Consider the following 16,783-nt stretch of genomic DNA (forward strand, 5'->3'; position numbering starts at 1 on the left):
AATTAATATAGCCACATTATAAGGTGGATTGGTTCGAGCTATTCGTCATGAGATGATCATGAAATGTAAGTGTTCGGTCTAGTCATAACGGGTTTAAGTTCGGGGCTTGGGGTGAGTCTCGGGGTCATTTCGATAACTAGAGCATTACCGGGAATAAAAGGGTAATGGGATATGATTTATTGGCATTTGAGAATATTGAGAATAGCGGGAATTGGAGAGCGTTAATTACAATTAACGTGATAAGCGGGAAAGGACGGTTTTACCCTTGGGAGACTTTAGAAGCCTTTATTTGACCTAGGGGCAAAATAGTCTTTTCACCCCTAAGATTTATATAACTCAAGGCTATAGAAGAACAAAACAAAAACAGAGCCTCATCAACCTTATCTCTCTCCCTCACCCGTGCACCATTTTCCTTCTTTCACTCTTTCGAATTTTGAAGCCAAATTGAAGGGGCAAGCTAGGAGATCAAAGGTGGGAGCTTAGAAACTTAGTTCAACCATTGAAGAGGGTTTAATCTCAAGTTTGAGGTAAGTTTCAGCCATGGAATCTCTGGTTTTACTCTGTTTTTGGTTTAAGTTTTAGTTTGTGGTTTCTTGATGGATAGTTGGAATTAATGGAAGCTAGGTTGGTGTTTAACTTTGGTTTTGATGAGGGTGAGTTGTAGATGATGGTTAGTGGTTGAATTGGGTGTTATGTTGAGGTTTGGGACTGGTTTGAAGGTTTGGTTTCAAGGAAAAACGCAGGGGGAGAAAGGTTGTTACTTGCTGTTTTGCGTAAAGGGCCGCGACCTATGTTGATTTCTGGGGAGGTTTTGCCTCTGTCTAAGGGTGAGCCGCGGCATGGCTGTGGTGAGTCGCGGCCCATAAGGGCATTTTTGGCTAGAAATGGGTTTTTGACTTGGGGATGCTAGCTTTAGGCCTCGGGGTCGATCCTGCTACCGGTTAAGTGTGGATTGATGTCCCGGAGGCTAGATATTGGTTTGGGAACCTATGTTGATCATTTTTATTGATGATATCCTATATTTGGTTATGACTAGGCGACCGCTAAAGGACTAAAAGTTGATCGTTCTCAAGGGTCGTTCTTTTATTCGTTCTAGCTCGAATCTGAGGTAAGAAAACTACACCCGGTTGAATATTTGAACGGGACTAAGGGCTCCCTGATATATATATGACTGAGAGAATGGTATTATGCCATGTGGTAAGAAAACTGCACCTTGTGTATATGTGACATGCATGGCTATACTTGATGCATGTGGGTTGATTATTAAACGTGACATGCATGGCTACTATTGGTGCATGTTGGATTGTTAAATATAATGTATATGATGCATGAGAAACATGTGATTAGGACATGCTTTATATACTGAGTATGATATCGTTCAGAGCTTTAGCCTCTATGTTTGTGCAATGTCCTAATTGTACTAGTACTTGTTAAGTAAGCATGCTGAATATCTTGTTTATGAATATTGGACATGCGATATATGTTTGGTGGCATGGTTTACTTGTGTATGGCACTGACTTATTAGTCAGATTCGGCAATGGTGTTAGATCCATCTGTGAAGCTGTGATTTACTAGTCAATTTCATAAAGAGTTGAACACTGGTCGTGTTTTACTGACCTAAGAGTCAGAGATGGCATAGCGTCATGAACGCCGAGCCAAATGAAGATTAGATCTAATCGATATCAGCAAGAATGACTCATATGGGGTATTAACGTTGGACCGACCCTAAGGTCGACGAACTTATAAGCGCTTGGCTAGTATGAGACTAGTTATTCAGAGCCAGGGCATATGGCCCGGTGACTGTTTGTCACATGGCTAGGGAACGCTGTTCCACAGTTATGACTCTAGAGTCAGGAGGAAGGTTATGTTGGTGACTAATCACCATGCACCTGTCCTGTTAAAGCTAGTGAGATGCTCACTTATTTGTTAAGCCCTGGTGATCCTATCGTCACATGGCTAAAGGGTCCTGTTCCCATAATAGTGACTTTTGATATCTGTTAAGCCCTGGTGATCCTATCATCACATGGCTAAAGGGTGTTGTCCCCATATTTGTGACTTTTTGTGATAGTCACCTATTTGTTTGGACTGTTGGTCCTGATTAAGTAATACAATCACTGTTGATATTATATCATGTTTTCTTGCTGGGCTTCGGCTCACGGGTGCTATGTGGTGCAGGTAAAGGCAAAAGAAAGCTGGACCATCCTTGAGTTGGAGAGCTTAGGTGATGACGTGTATATATGCAGCTGCTCGTCCGCCACGGCCGAGGTTTAAAGAGGAACTAGGGTTAAACCCTGTTTTGCCGCGTGGAACGGCCTGTTGTAAATATTTTCTTGTAATAGACTCTGAAATTATAATTTTGGGATCCCAACATATATATTAAACGCTCTAATGAAACATTACATCTTAACCAAAAATTTTAATCCCTAAACCGCTAATCATACTTAGTTACACGATTTTGGCCAAATAACTCGATTAGCGAGTTTAGCACTATTTACAAGGCACACCGTAACGGTCCTTGGAGTTGGGGCGTTACAACTGAATTGGGGGCAGCAGCCAGCACCTACGGCCAGGGTAATCAAGATAGTGAAATAAACTAGGTTGCTTCTAGTTTTAGAATAGTCTAATTCAATCTGCAACAACTTGTGAATCGCAATCTTGTAGACCTAGGCCTGAATATGATCTTACACCAGTGCGTCAACCAACTAGTTGTATGCCATGATTTTGCCTACCCCAAATATACTGTAGTAGTAGATAATACTTTATATTTTAGATCCAAATTTTTTTAGCAGTATGGTACAAACCTCCTGTCATGGCATTCCTTGCGTTATGGTTCATTTACCCCAGATATTAGGTATGCCGAGTACGAGCCTAGTCCAGATGATGAGCCTGAACCCAGTAGGTCCCATGGAGTAGTAATGCTAGAATCTCCCCCTCCCCCAATAATCCAAGATTTAGAGATTGTATCTAGCCCGGTCCATAATCCGGAACTGATTGTAATAGTTTCCTCCTCTAGTTCGAAGGGTAGGGTTCTTGTTTTGTTACCTTTTACTTTGTATTATCTTGACTAACACTTCTTGGACCTGAATTTTTAGCTCGCTCTTCTGTAGATGAAGACATGAATCTAAAGGAGGCTTTCAAAATCGGACTTACCATAGAAAGGCATAGGATTTTGAAGAAAGCCACTCCCAGTGTTGGAGCCGCCACTGGGTCTCCTATGAAATACAAGGATGCCAGCTCCACCCAGAAGTAGCAGCAGCCTTGAGTCATTGTAGTCACAACCCTAGAAGCTCCTCCACTACCTCCTTGCGACTCCGCGTCTATCCCACAGACCATCCAAGTCGCACACCCAACTATCACGATCCCAGTTCCTCCCATCGAGGTGGGGAAATATCTAGAACCTCTGCGCGATTCATTTTAGGAGATCGTGAACCATCTAATGAAGCATGCGAATTTGGTCAGTGGAAAAGAGCTATAGGCCATAGAGGCGAGGCCTTCGATTACCATCCTTAACTCTAAATTGGGGATGTCTCTGACCGTAAGTCTTATCCTTATCCTCCTTCTTTAGTTCCATGTTTTCACAAACTGAATGCTCTTTAATCATTGTATATAGTCTTGCATGGCTTAGATTCGTGGTATTGCTCGAATACAAGCTGAAAGGGACAAGGCCAAGACCGCCTTAGAGGAGGCGAAGGTTGCCCTATATGATGTCACTAGGGCCTCATCTAGGAGCATAGCCTCGCTTCCAAAAGTTAGAGAGAAAGGAGTATGTCCAGTGGAGGTGTGATGTGAGGTCCTATAGGCCTAGAGCACTTGTGGGAGCTGTTCAGGCCACAACCCTTTAGCATCTTTTAATCGCTTCTTCAAAATCACCTTTAGGGTTTTGTTTACCGCTTCGACTTACCCATTAGCTTGAGGGTATGCCACTGAAGAGACATTCTTCATTATGTCGTATTTCTCGCAAAAGGTTGTGAATAGGTCGCTGTCAAATTGAGTTCCGTTATTAGACACAATCTTGTTTGGGAGTCCAAAATTGCATACAATGTTTTTCACAACTCAATCTAGTACTCTCTTCGAGGTTATGGTCTCTAGAGGCTCGACCTCAACCCACTTAGTAAAATAGTCGATTACGAAAATTGCGTAGCAAACTCCTCGTTTTCCAGTAGGCAATGAGCCAATTAAGTCGATCCCCTATATAGTGAATGGACAGGGCGAAGAAATCATAGTTAGCTCCATGGGTGCAGTGGGGCATTGGTGGCAAAACGTTGGCATTTTTCACACTTGAGGACATATGAGGTCGAGTCATTTTTTAGCGTGGGCCAGAAATAACCTTGCCTTAGTACCTTTAGAGCCAAGTTTTCCCCCCAGCATGGTCCCCACAAAATCCTTCGTGGATTTCTCGAAGGATGGCCCCCACTTCCTTGGGAAAAAGGCACCTTAGGAGGGATAAAGAATGACCTTGCCTGATACAACCGTTTTCGTGCATTCTTTCGATCTTCTGGTAGCTTTTCGATCGTGAGGTATTCAATTATGGGAGTCATCCAGGTCGGTTCTTCACAAATCACTCCGACCTCCACTGGCTCTTCATTGATTCTTGGTTTATCCAAGAATTATACGGGGACCACATTTAATGTGTCCGCTTCTTTGGTTGTGGCGAGTCAGGCTAAAGCATCTGCATTCGTATTCTTCTCACGAGGGACCTTTTCGATGGAATAAAACTAAAATTTTGATAGTTCACCTTTAAGCTTAGCTAGATAAGCTACCATTTTGATTCCTCAAGCTTGGTATTATCCTAATACCTGATTAACCACGAGCTGAGAATCGCCAAATCATTGAATTGCCCTTGCTTTTAGCTCTTTCGCTACCCGAACTCTAGCCAATAATGCCTTGTACTCTGCTTCGTTGTTGGAAGCATCGAAACCAAATCTGAGAGTCGTATGGAAGCAATGTCCTTTGGGTGAGATTAGGATTATTACTGCTCCAGATGTCCTTTGGGTGAGATTAGGATTATTACTGCTCCAGATCTGTTCTCGTTTGATAATCTGTCAGTAAAGAGTTTCCACAATTCTTGTACTAGTTTCCTCATTGGTTCGTCTTGGAACCCCGTACATTTAGCCACTAAGTCAGCGAGCGCTTGGCTTTTAATTGTTGTTCATGGTTTATATAGTATCTCGAACTTACTGAGTTCGATGACCCACTTTAATAAACGTCTTGATGTCTCAGGCTTTTGTAAGATCTGCCTTAAAGGTTGATCAGTTAAGACGTGTACAATGTGGGATTGGAAATACGACATGAGCTTTCTTTAAGGTTAGAATCAAACAGAACGTGAGTCTTTCAATTAGATGGTATTTGAATTAAGCTCCCAGAAGCCTCTTACTCACATAAACACTGGTTTCTGTGTTCAATTTTCTTCTCAAACTAACACAGCGCTGATCGCATTTTTTGTTACGCCTAGGTATAAGTTCAAACATTCCCCATCAACTAGTTTTGATAACACGAGGGGCTCAGCCAAATGAGTCTTTAGATCCTGAAATGCATGTTCACATTCGTTTGTCCATTCAAACCGTCTATTTCCCTTGAGCAAGTTGTAGAAGGGAAGACACTTATCCGTGGATTTTGATACGAATCGATTTCTGACCGCGACCTTTCCAGTTAGGCTCTGAACTTTTTTTCACGATCTAGATGAAGACATTTCTAATAGCGACCTGATCTTCTTTGGGTTTGCTTTGATCCCCCTTGTGTTGACTATGAAGCCTAAGAACTTCCATGACGAAACCCCAAAGATACATTTCTAGGGGTTCATCTTCATGTCGTACTTTCTCAGCACGCCAAAATATTCTTCCAGATTGGATACATGGTTATTGGTAGTCTTTGACTTGACGAGCATGTCGTCAACATACACCTCCATGTTCTTCCCGATCTGGTTGATGAACATCCTATTGACCAGCCTTTGATATGTTGCACCATTGTGGCATGACCTTATAGCTGTATAGGTTATGTTTGGTCATGAAGCTAGTGTGCACTTGGTCCGTAGGGTTCATCACGATCTGGTTATAGCCAGAATACGCGTCCATGAAGGACATGAGCTCGTGGCCAGCTATTGCGTCAACTAGCTGATCTATTCTCAGTAGTGGGAAACAGTCCATAGGGCATGCTTTGTTGAGGTTGGAGAAATCGATGCAGGTCCTCCATTTTCCATTTGGCATTGGGACTGAAACGGGGTTTGCAATCTAGGTCGGGTATTTAGCCTCCCTAATGAACCCACATTTCAATAAGCGAGCTACCTCTTCCTCCAGAACTTTTCCTCGCTCTTTTTGCCCAACAGCCTACATTTCTGCATCTTCGCAGACACACTTTTGTCATGGTTTAAGGTATGCATCATCACGCTTGGACTGATTCCCACCATATCCTCATGTGACCAGGAAAATACATCAAGGTTTTTCCTTAAAAAAACTCGACCAATTCCTTCTTTCTTTCGGTTCCGAGATTTTCTCCAACCTTTACTACCCTCGAAGGTACTTATAGGTTGAGAACGATTTCCTCTAGCTCCTCTAAGGCCTAGAGCTCAGATCTCTCTTCACATAATTTAGGATCAATTTATTCAGGTTAGGCGACCTCATTTCCAACTTCCTGAGGTTCTTCCACCTCTCCAGAAATTTCCATTGCCTGATGTTCCTCATTTTGTTCGGTTATTACCATGGCTTGCTGTCCGCGTTGTGATTTTCCCTTTATGGCAATGCTATAGAATTCCCTGGCATCGACCTGATCTCCTGTCATGGTACATATTCCAAGGGACAATGGAAACTTCATGGCCAAGTGGTGAACTAAAGTTATAGCTTCAAACGTCATCAGTGCAGGTATCCCCAAAATTGCATTGTAGGCAGCCGGGCAGTCGGCTACCACAAACTCGAGCATCTTGGCGATAGCTCCTGCCTCATCGCCCAATGTTACTATGAGCTCGATTGTTCATATGGCTGACATTCCCTCTCCTGAAATTTCGTACAGGGTCATAGAGGTCGCCTTAAGATCAGCTACAAATAGCCCCATCTTTTCAAGGGTGGACTTGAATAGCTTATTCATGGAGCTCCCATTGTCAATCAGTATTTTGCGCACCTTCCGGTTAGTGAGTTGAATAGTTATCATCAACAGATCATTATGAGGGAATTGGACATGGCTAGTGTCTTCATTAGTAAAATGATTAGTTGTTTATCCAATCATTGTTAATTAGATTGTTGGTAATTGGTTTACCGTGTGCGCAGAGGAAAGCACGGGGTGTTGGGCCCGGAGATTTCAATTTTTTATTTTATTTAAACATACTTTAAATAACCGGATCCATTAACATGCAATACATTAGTCATAGAGAAATAAAAGATGAGGATTTACTAGTTGAATAACTATCAAGAATCCTCGCTATCTTTTCGTATCTCCAACGAACATCCAATTCAAAGCACTTCTTCAAAATACTCAGACCAAGATTTTCCAAGATGTATCCCTACACCTCAAGACGTGTGTGGGCACGTAGAGTAATTATAGGGAAAATTTTATTGTAACGCCCTGGATAACCAAGACCGTTACACTGTGTGTTAATAAAGGTGCAAGACTTGCTAATCAAGTCATTTAGTTAAAAGTGTGTCATTAAACCATTATTGAACTAGGGTTAAAAGATTTTGTTCATAGAAGATAAATTTTCATTTTAATAAGTCTAAAATGAGTAGAATACTTCATTTAGCCCCTTATAAAAATCAAAAGACCCTTTTGCACTCCCAATTAAATCCAAGTTTCTTAATCACTCTAAGGGCATTTTGGTCATTTACTCCCAATTCCCACTAATTCCTCGAGTGTCCCTAACGTTTACCACTTAAATCCCATCATCTAATTAATCACCAGTTATTTTCCCCAATGTCTAATAATCTCCAATATATTTCCCGAATTCCCAAAAATACCCCAGACTCCCCTTAGCCCGGTATAAATCCCCACCGTGACTATTTCGCTAAACCGCTCACTAGGATCGCCTTGAGCCATATGCTGCAAATACATCCACATAATAATTTGATCTTAACAATTTATCACAATTAACACATTTATGCCCTCAACATGCCAAAATTACGAATATGCCCCTATAAGCTAAACATGGCCTATATGCATACTAATACTCGTAGTCATGCATTTCACGTATCCATATAATCATATAAGCATGCTTATCACAGAATCATGCATTAAATTATTTAAATCACACATAAAATAATTATGCCCTCCCGGCACACTAATCAAGGCCCTTAAGCATTATTAGTAAATTTTGGGTGGTTACATTTATGATTCACAAGATATTCTCAATACATGAGATCTTGGAATATTAGGTCTGAGACAGTTTTCAGGGATAGAAAAAATAATACGATCCATTTTCTTTCTGTCAAAAGTCTTATGTTAAAAACTATTTCCAACTGATAAATTGATAAAATAATTAATTAAAATTTTGAAATTCAAAAATTCAAAATTCAAATTATAAATCTATTATTATATAGTTAAATAAATAAAAGAAATATCCAAGACCTATTCTTAGACTCTGTTACATGCCAACTACAGCGCATGCACAGTAATTGGTGTGCAACACATCCATGATTTCAGAGATGTGTTCCAACCATTTTCTTTTAATTATTATTTATTCAAAAATTTCTAAACCTCATAATTTATTTATCAGATTAATTAAAGAATAAATATCATTTGAAATTCAAATCCAATTAGAATTATCTTAAATATCTTTTTCACATTATTTAAATAAATAAACTAATTAATTCAAAAATAATTATTTTAATTATTTAAATGCTATTTTCGAAAATGTCATTTTAATTAAAAAATAAAATTTGAAAATATTAATTTATTACTTTTAAAAATTAATATATTAATTAATTAATTTGTCTCAATTGGATATTTGATTCTGAAGAACAAATATCTTCCAAATATGCCCTTATCCTGATTTTTCCCAATTTTGACTCTTACCTTGAATAGAGTTGATAGAGCCATCTCGTGAACCTATTGACCTATAATTTCAAGCTCCAATAAATTTAGATTATTAATTAAACTCTTTAATATAATAACCTTACTTCATTAATCTCAATATTATTCAACTAAAAATATGAAATTGCACTCTTGTAATTATAGTAATTTATTTATTTAGTACTTTTAAATCATAAAAGTGTCCATCAATTTAATCACTAAATAAAATTTAATCATCTATTAATGGTTCATAATTAAAGTAGAAATTAATTACTATTTTACCTCTTTAATTATATCTTGTTTCCTTAAGTACCATTAACTTTACTAGTGAAGGTTAATTCATAAACTGATTTATGAATTTGAGCTCAATAACCTTTTAGTTTTAAAAGCCAACACTTAAGAGAACCATTACTGAATTCCTCTCGGAAAGGTATAGATTCCATATCTGTATATTATGTCCCCAGCCATTTACATCAATGAGTTCTCAAAACAATTTTTTTCAGCCTGATCATTCTGACAAACCATAACAAGTGAATCAAAGAACTCATATAACATAAACATGGGTTCATAATAACTTCAGGATTAAGATCAATTTGTATATGATCATCTTATTGATATGTTAAATTAATACTTATAAAGTAAACGATATTAATAAGTATTAATAACATATCGGGTCCCGTTCATGTATAATCACTTTATACAAAGTACATCCACTAAGATGTCCTACTACATTAGTAATACGGATCTGGATTACATGTATTCATAATACTAGAGAATCGTACTTACAATATTTAATCCAAATATTCCACATAACTTTATTTTACTGCGAACTGTTTAAATGTGTTCCCTACAATCTTAATCCTTTCGTACCAATACAAGATTGTAGTCACAATAAAAAATTTGTGAATTTTCTAATATTCATATAATATTATTCTAATAATAATAATAAACAAAAAATATATGAACAAATTAATTTCAATTATTTATTTTATAAAACATTGTTCAAAACATATGCTTTAAAGGGTATTAATCCCAACAATCTCTCACTTGCCCTAAAGCAAATGAGGCATCTCCGTCAAATCCATATTGCTAACACGATCTTTAAAAGACTTGGTAGACAAAGTCTTAGTAAGGTTCACTAAGGTTATGTTTTGAAGCTATCTTTATAATTGCTACATCTCCTCTGTGAACAATATCCCTGATCAAGTGATATTTCCTTTCAATATGCTTTCCCCTCTTGTGACTTATTGGTTCTTTCAAGTTAGCTACTGCCCCACTGTTGTCACAGTATAGGACAGGTGGCGTATTCATATTTGGAACAATTTCCAGATCGGAATAGAACTTTTTTAGCCACACAACCTCCTTAGATGCTTCACAAACTGCGATGTACTCGGCTTCCATTGTAGTATCTGCGATACTAGTTTGTTTAGTACTACGCCAGACCCACTACAAAATTTTTGAGTATATATTATAATAAAAAATGATATATATTAAAAAGCGTTATTAATGGGAAAATTAAAAAAAAAAACACACGCTTATTTTTTTTAGAGACAATTTAGGCGCCAAATGAAATAGAAAGAAGGCGCCTAATGAAAATTCTATCTAACCCATTTGCCTCCTCTACCCCTCTCTTTCACACTCACTCCACCGACTCTCTTCTCCCTCACGGCATCTCTCCTGCTGGAAGCAAGATCCCAGGAGTCTCCTGCCTATGGAAAGAACCCTTTCATTCCATCTGAACCTCTTTCCCCTTTCCCTCTTTCTCTCTTCAATTCCGAATGTGTGCTCCTCTCAGAAATTAGGGTTTTTTCTTTCCCTCTTTCCTCTTCAATATCTCTTCTTCTTCGTGTTCTTTCAGTTTAAGAAGCTTGGAGCTAAGAACGTTCAAGCTGGCGTAGGATGTGGAGTTGGTTTTGGAATTGGTATGTCATGATACGTATATTTAGGAACCAATCATTGATACAACTTTCCTCTTAAAGTTAATAGTTTTGTCTCAAACATTGACCTCACATCGCAAGCATTGCTTTGAAGCCCACCGCATTGCAGAAAATTCAAATTTCTATTGCTGTAAGTATTATCTTCTTGTGTTATGTAATTTTTTTTTGTTTATCATTAGCTAATCATAGATCTGAAGATAGAGCTGAAAAATTTGCTAGCTAGCCATGATAAAGGTGATGACGAAGTTAGGCCTTGGTCCCAAATTACCTTTTGGTCAGGGTGCTCTTCCAAGTTCATTACAACGAGGTATGAGCATGCTGAGTAATTCTTCAAGCCAAAATCCAATGGGAAGTATCATTCAGTTGGCCACAAAATTTCCAGACCATGCTTCTCAAGGTTTGACTGGATATGAAAATAAAAGTACAGATTCAAGTTATGCAATTACTTCATCAAAAAACTCTTCAATTGAGACACCCTTTGGTAGTAGGACAGAAAAGGTTCTCAGCAATTTTCTGTAGAGTCTAGTTTTGAAGGGAGAGGGAAGCAAACTAAATGAAGTGGTATGTTATACATATGTATGGAACAACTTCACTAATTATCTGTTAGCTTGGTGTATTGCACACTTTTGCTTGCTTAAAAAGGTTTTCAAGTGTCGTTATTGCTTAGAATGTCTTGTTATACATCATTTTTGAACCTTCTTCAGACTATTTCATTTATATTTTTGGTTGGAAATGTTACCCAACCAAACATTAATACCTTACAGAAGTCGTCTTTCATTTTTAAATTGATTATAAAAAAGAAAACAGTAATTCTATTAATTTTGTGTTATTTTAGAACCACACTGGTTGATGGAACCTAATTTTTGAAAAAATTCTCACAATACGTTCATTGTGTGTCTTATCATCCCTTAAATGATTATAACTGATATTACTAGAAGAAAACTATGCATCTTTTCTTGAAAGGCTGTTCGGACTTTAACAAATTTTTATTGATTGCCTGCTCACAAACAAATAAATGCATTTCATCAATTTCTGAAAATGAAAGAAATACATGATGATGTCTTGTCGTATATTTTTTCATTTTCGCTCCACAATAAAGAAATATAGATCTTGCATGATTGCATATGCTTTTCTTTGGTTTTTTTAGTAGTGAATGTATAAGTCTCTGTATGTCATGATACTACATGACAATGTTACACACAAATTAAAACATTTGTTTGAACATGTTTTTTTTCTTTCGGGAGAAGTAGAGGGGGAGTATTGTGAGTATATTTATTGATCTTGCCACATTCTTGATTGATTTATGGGATTATAGTGTATGATTTTGATTTTGTAGGATGGACGGCAGAGATCAGAAAACACCATGCTACACATGGTAATCTTCAATATAATAAACCACTGGGAGATTTGAGTCTAATGCTATTGTTTTTCTTTTAAAAATTAAATGATCTCAAAGGGCACTACACCAATATGCACTTTTTCCTTATTTTTAATCCACCAGAGGAGCACTAAGTTTTTTGTTTATGAGGCCTAAATGTCTCTAGGTAATAGATTATGTTAAAGCTTCTGTCTAAATGTCTAATGTAGCAATAGTTCAATGAATTATTTTGACATTTTCTTATGGCATAGGTATTGAAACACCTGAAAGTAATTGAAGAGTTGAAGGAGGAGAATGAGAAGCTTCACCAAATACTAGTTGAAGAGCTGAAAATACCATTTGAAAAGCTGCACACCAATTCTTCAAGTAAAAATAATTATCCTTGTTTTGAATGTAGAAGAAGACAGAAAAAAATAGACTGAAGATATACATCATGGAATGCTAGTGCCCTTGCCATTATTGTATATTTTGTTTTACCAAGTAGTCTAGATTACCATACCGACATGTGAGCAGAAATTCTTCCTGAAAAATACAAAGAAAATTTATTATTCTTGTTTGTTCTTCAGTTCTCCTTTACGTTACGCCAAAGTTTTAGTAACATGAAGCTTTAGCTCGATAGTTCACCCTTTTTAACACTTGTCTTTGTCTACCTCTTTTATTTAGCATTTTTTCAGTTACTTTAGAATACTCTTCTGGTTCTGGATCAATAGCATCATTACTCTAATGTGGTTTTCTGGTGAAAATCTTAAAAGGGTTATTTGTTTGAATCTTGTAATCGATCCCTATGTGTCAGAGCAACTTAACATTTTGGGATTGGGGTCGTGAGTTATTCTCACTGCTGTCTGGTGTTGTTTTCTAGTTTGCTGGTGTAGTTTTCCTTTTGACAGGGGTATGCATTGTGTCGCTTAGTTTTGATACCATCCCTTTTTGGGGTTGTTTTTTTAATAAAGTGTTCTCCTGCGTCCTCATTTAGGGAGGTGGTGATTATAAAAAAATACAATAAAAAACTTAACTCTTGCCTCTCCTTGGTTTATTTTCTTTAACATGGATTGTTCTTTGAATTATTTTGTGTTAGTTTCCTCTGTTATATTTTGTGCCTAAAAGCTTTTGCTGATGTGTAACTTTGTTCTTGCAAACCACTCGGTGGTCTTTGTCTTGCTTTTACTTTCTCATTTACTTTGTCACTCTATGGCTTCAATGTTGCAACTCATGTGCTTATTGTTTTTAGCTAGATCTCTAAGAAAGTGTGTTTGTTTAGTATAGAAGTAAATAAAGACACCAACCGCCAGTTTCTTCTTTTCTTTCTTTTAATTTTTTCTTATTATTTTATTTATTAAAATAAGAAAGTGTCTTTGTTAATGTTATTGTCTTGAAAGTTTTGTAGAAGAAAAAAAAGTAGTGGTGGTCCTACAACTTCAATTGATAATAATGAGAATTATGCATATGAATAACATTTTTGTCCCCATCGACCAATATAAAAAAGAAAATACTATAGATTAGTGTTGTTGATTGTGTTACTCTTATTACTGTTTTTGGCATTATTTCCAACCCTTATCTTTTTGAATGTCTCTAATCATAATTTATACTTGTAGTTGACAAAAAAAAAAAATTTAAATAAATAATCATTATTCATGAAGTTCCAGCAATAGATAACTCTTTTTCATATTAAAAAATTTGTGACTTTTTCCCACCATCCCTTTTTCTTTTTTCATCTCTATAGTATCATCTTATTTGTAGTGTAAAAGTCATTAGTAATTATAGTGATAGAGATTTTCATTTTGTTATTTATTTTGGCTTTAGTTAATGGATTTGCTCTGCAACTTTGCTCATAATTTTGGGTTTGTTGTGTTGGCTATGTTTTTTTTATTAATGAAGTGCTAATGCTTTCTTCTTGGAGGCTGATCGGTTCATACCAAAAAAAAAAAAAAAACATATCTGGACTACAAAGTACAATTGAACATCAAACTTTGAGCAATTTCAGTTTTTCTATTTTAGACTAATTTTATTTGAGATAGTTTCCTGGTTGCAAGAGTTGTATTTTTTTTTTTTTTTTCTTTAAATGAGGACTCCTAATTAAAGGCTATTGATGTTGATAGTTTATTAACTGGTATGTAATTTTTCTTTCATTTGAGTGGCTTCATTGGATTTTAAATTGGAATGAAACTTTTTTTGCAATAATTTGCAAGAGGTATGTTCTCTTACTTTTGTTTTTGTTATAATATATGCAAATGTTAGAAGAGTTTGAATATCTTAGATATTTATCCATAGTGAAGTAGGTCCTGAGATGATTATTGTGTGTTGCGGTGATAACTGAAGGTTGAGAACTATTGTGTCTTAGTGAAGTAGGATCTAAGAAATTTGTGTGCTGCGGTGAGATAAAGAAAAAAACTTGTGTGTTGCTTGAATATTTTGAATTGATAATGGTAGATGGTTGGTTAATAATATGAGAGGAATGTTTTCTAATTTTATGTAGAATTATCTATTATTATCTTATAATTAACTTGTGTTTGGTTATTTATAGATTAATTAGATTGTTAAAAGTATACACTTGTATGTTTATTTATTTTGATTTTTGTTTTAATTTTTCATAGACACATAAGAAATATTATGAATGTAATTCTACTTTCATTTTAGTGGCTCAATTAAATTTCAAACTGAAAAGAAACTTTATTTGAAATTGTTTGGAGTTTGAGTAATTAATTTTCATTTATATTGATGGACTAATTTGATGATTCTTACTGTATACTAGCCATTTTAAATTTACATGAAAACTACCATGTAACTAAGATTTTGACATTCTTACTTTTATTTTTTCATTTCTCAAATTGATTGCCTTGTTGTAAATTCCGTAATCATGTAAATCAACTTTCATATTTATCATATTCTTCTTAGATCTCTTTCAAAATTGGAAGGGTATTTTGTAACTTTTTTTTTTGGTTTTTTGTTTGAACTTTTTTTTCCATGTACTTGATCTTTAGTGAATGGGTACTGTTGGATTAGCTTATACATGATCTTTATTTATTTTCATGTATATCTAATATTAAACAAATTAATACGAGATAGCCTAAAACATGTTTCTAAAATTGAATTCAAAGAGAAACAAAGAATAGAATACTTACAGTATACGCAGCGGAATTAAGAGTTCTTCCTTCAGTTTCTCTAACTCTTGTATACTTTCTGTTGTAGGGTATTATCAAGAAACTGAACCGATTTTTTATTTTCTTCACAATCTTCCAATGTATCTTTAGAACCACCTAGACTAGTGTAGGCAATTCTCAACACATGAGATAGATATAGAGAGAAGAAGAGAAAATAACAAAGTGGCTTAGAAAATGACTTGTGTTTAGAGAGAATATAAAACTATTAGAAAATCTGATTTGTGACTTGTCAAATTTCTGTTTTGACTTTTCTCTAAGCACTCATTTTATAGACTCAATTAGACCATTTAATTTCATTAAAAAATCAATAAAATAATAGTCATTTTGAAGCCCTAGGTCGAAATTATCATGGGCTATAGGTCTGTGAAATTTCCCATTTGATTATTAGCCCATTGGACTTAAAATCAAGGCCTGCATTATTTTCTATTAATTTAATTAATTAAATAATTATTTAAATCTTTTATCAAATTAATTATTTATAATTTGAATCTTGATTTAAATTTATTTATTAATTTAGATAGTAATTTATCTTAATTAATAAATCTGCTATAATTTCTCTTTTCTTCTCAAAATTACACAAGTCTGTGAAATTATCCAAAATTGACCTGGTCAACTTTGATAATTCTAATTGATGATTAAATTAATTAATTGAGACTATCTAGATGATTTTATCCAAGGTATAATGGGGACCATGGGCCTATGAAATAAAGCTCCAATAAGTTATCATAAATCTAACAAATAAATTTATTAACTTATTAATTTCTCGTGATTTCACTATAGACTTGGAATTGCACTCTTGAATTCATAGAACGCTCTATAACAAATATAGATACGCTATTAATTATCCATTGTTACAACCATAATTGTCACTCAATCCTCTATAGACGGTCTACAATGAGATATGACTAAAATACCGTTTTACCCCTCATTGTATTTTATCCTTAAAACACTTAATTCCTTGTAAATGATATTTCAGTAAACTAATTTAATTACTGAAATGAGATTTCTATCATTTATCATCTTGAACCAAACTAAAAGGAAACCATCGTTTCACTTCTTTATCAGAAGCTATAGATGGTCATATCTATGATTAACACTCCCACTCAATTATACTACCGAGTTCCCAAAATGTAAGTATGGGCTAGTCCGTAGGGTAAGCTGGTAACGAACAAGTCAAAGAACTCAAATAATACAATCAGTTAGAATACTAATCACTCAGAATTGAGATTGAATTGACCTATGGTCAACTATATGATATGACTAGAATAGATAATAACGGTATGTTTACTTATCTTATCAACTGTCAATATCAGTTCTGT

The 16,783-nt window shown here is 35.6% G+C and overlaps 1 pseudogene; it reads left to right on the forward strand.

The window, feature by feature from the left end:
- Positions 1-10,572: 10,572 nt before the first annotated feature.
- LOC133804478 (uncharacterized) lies at positions 10,573-12,939 on the forward strand (annotated as a pseudogene).
- The last annotated feature ends 3,844 nt before the right edge of the window (positions 12,940-16,783 follow it).

Source organism: Humulus lupulus, chromosome X (assembly GCF_963169125.1).
Source record: "Humulus lupulus chromosome X, drHumLupu1.1, whole genome shotgun sequence".
Classification (NCBI taxonomy): Eukaryota; Viridiplantae; Streptophyta; class Magnoliopsida; order Rosales; family Cannabaceae; genus Humulus; species Humulus lupulus.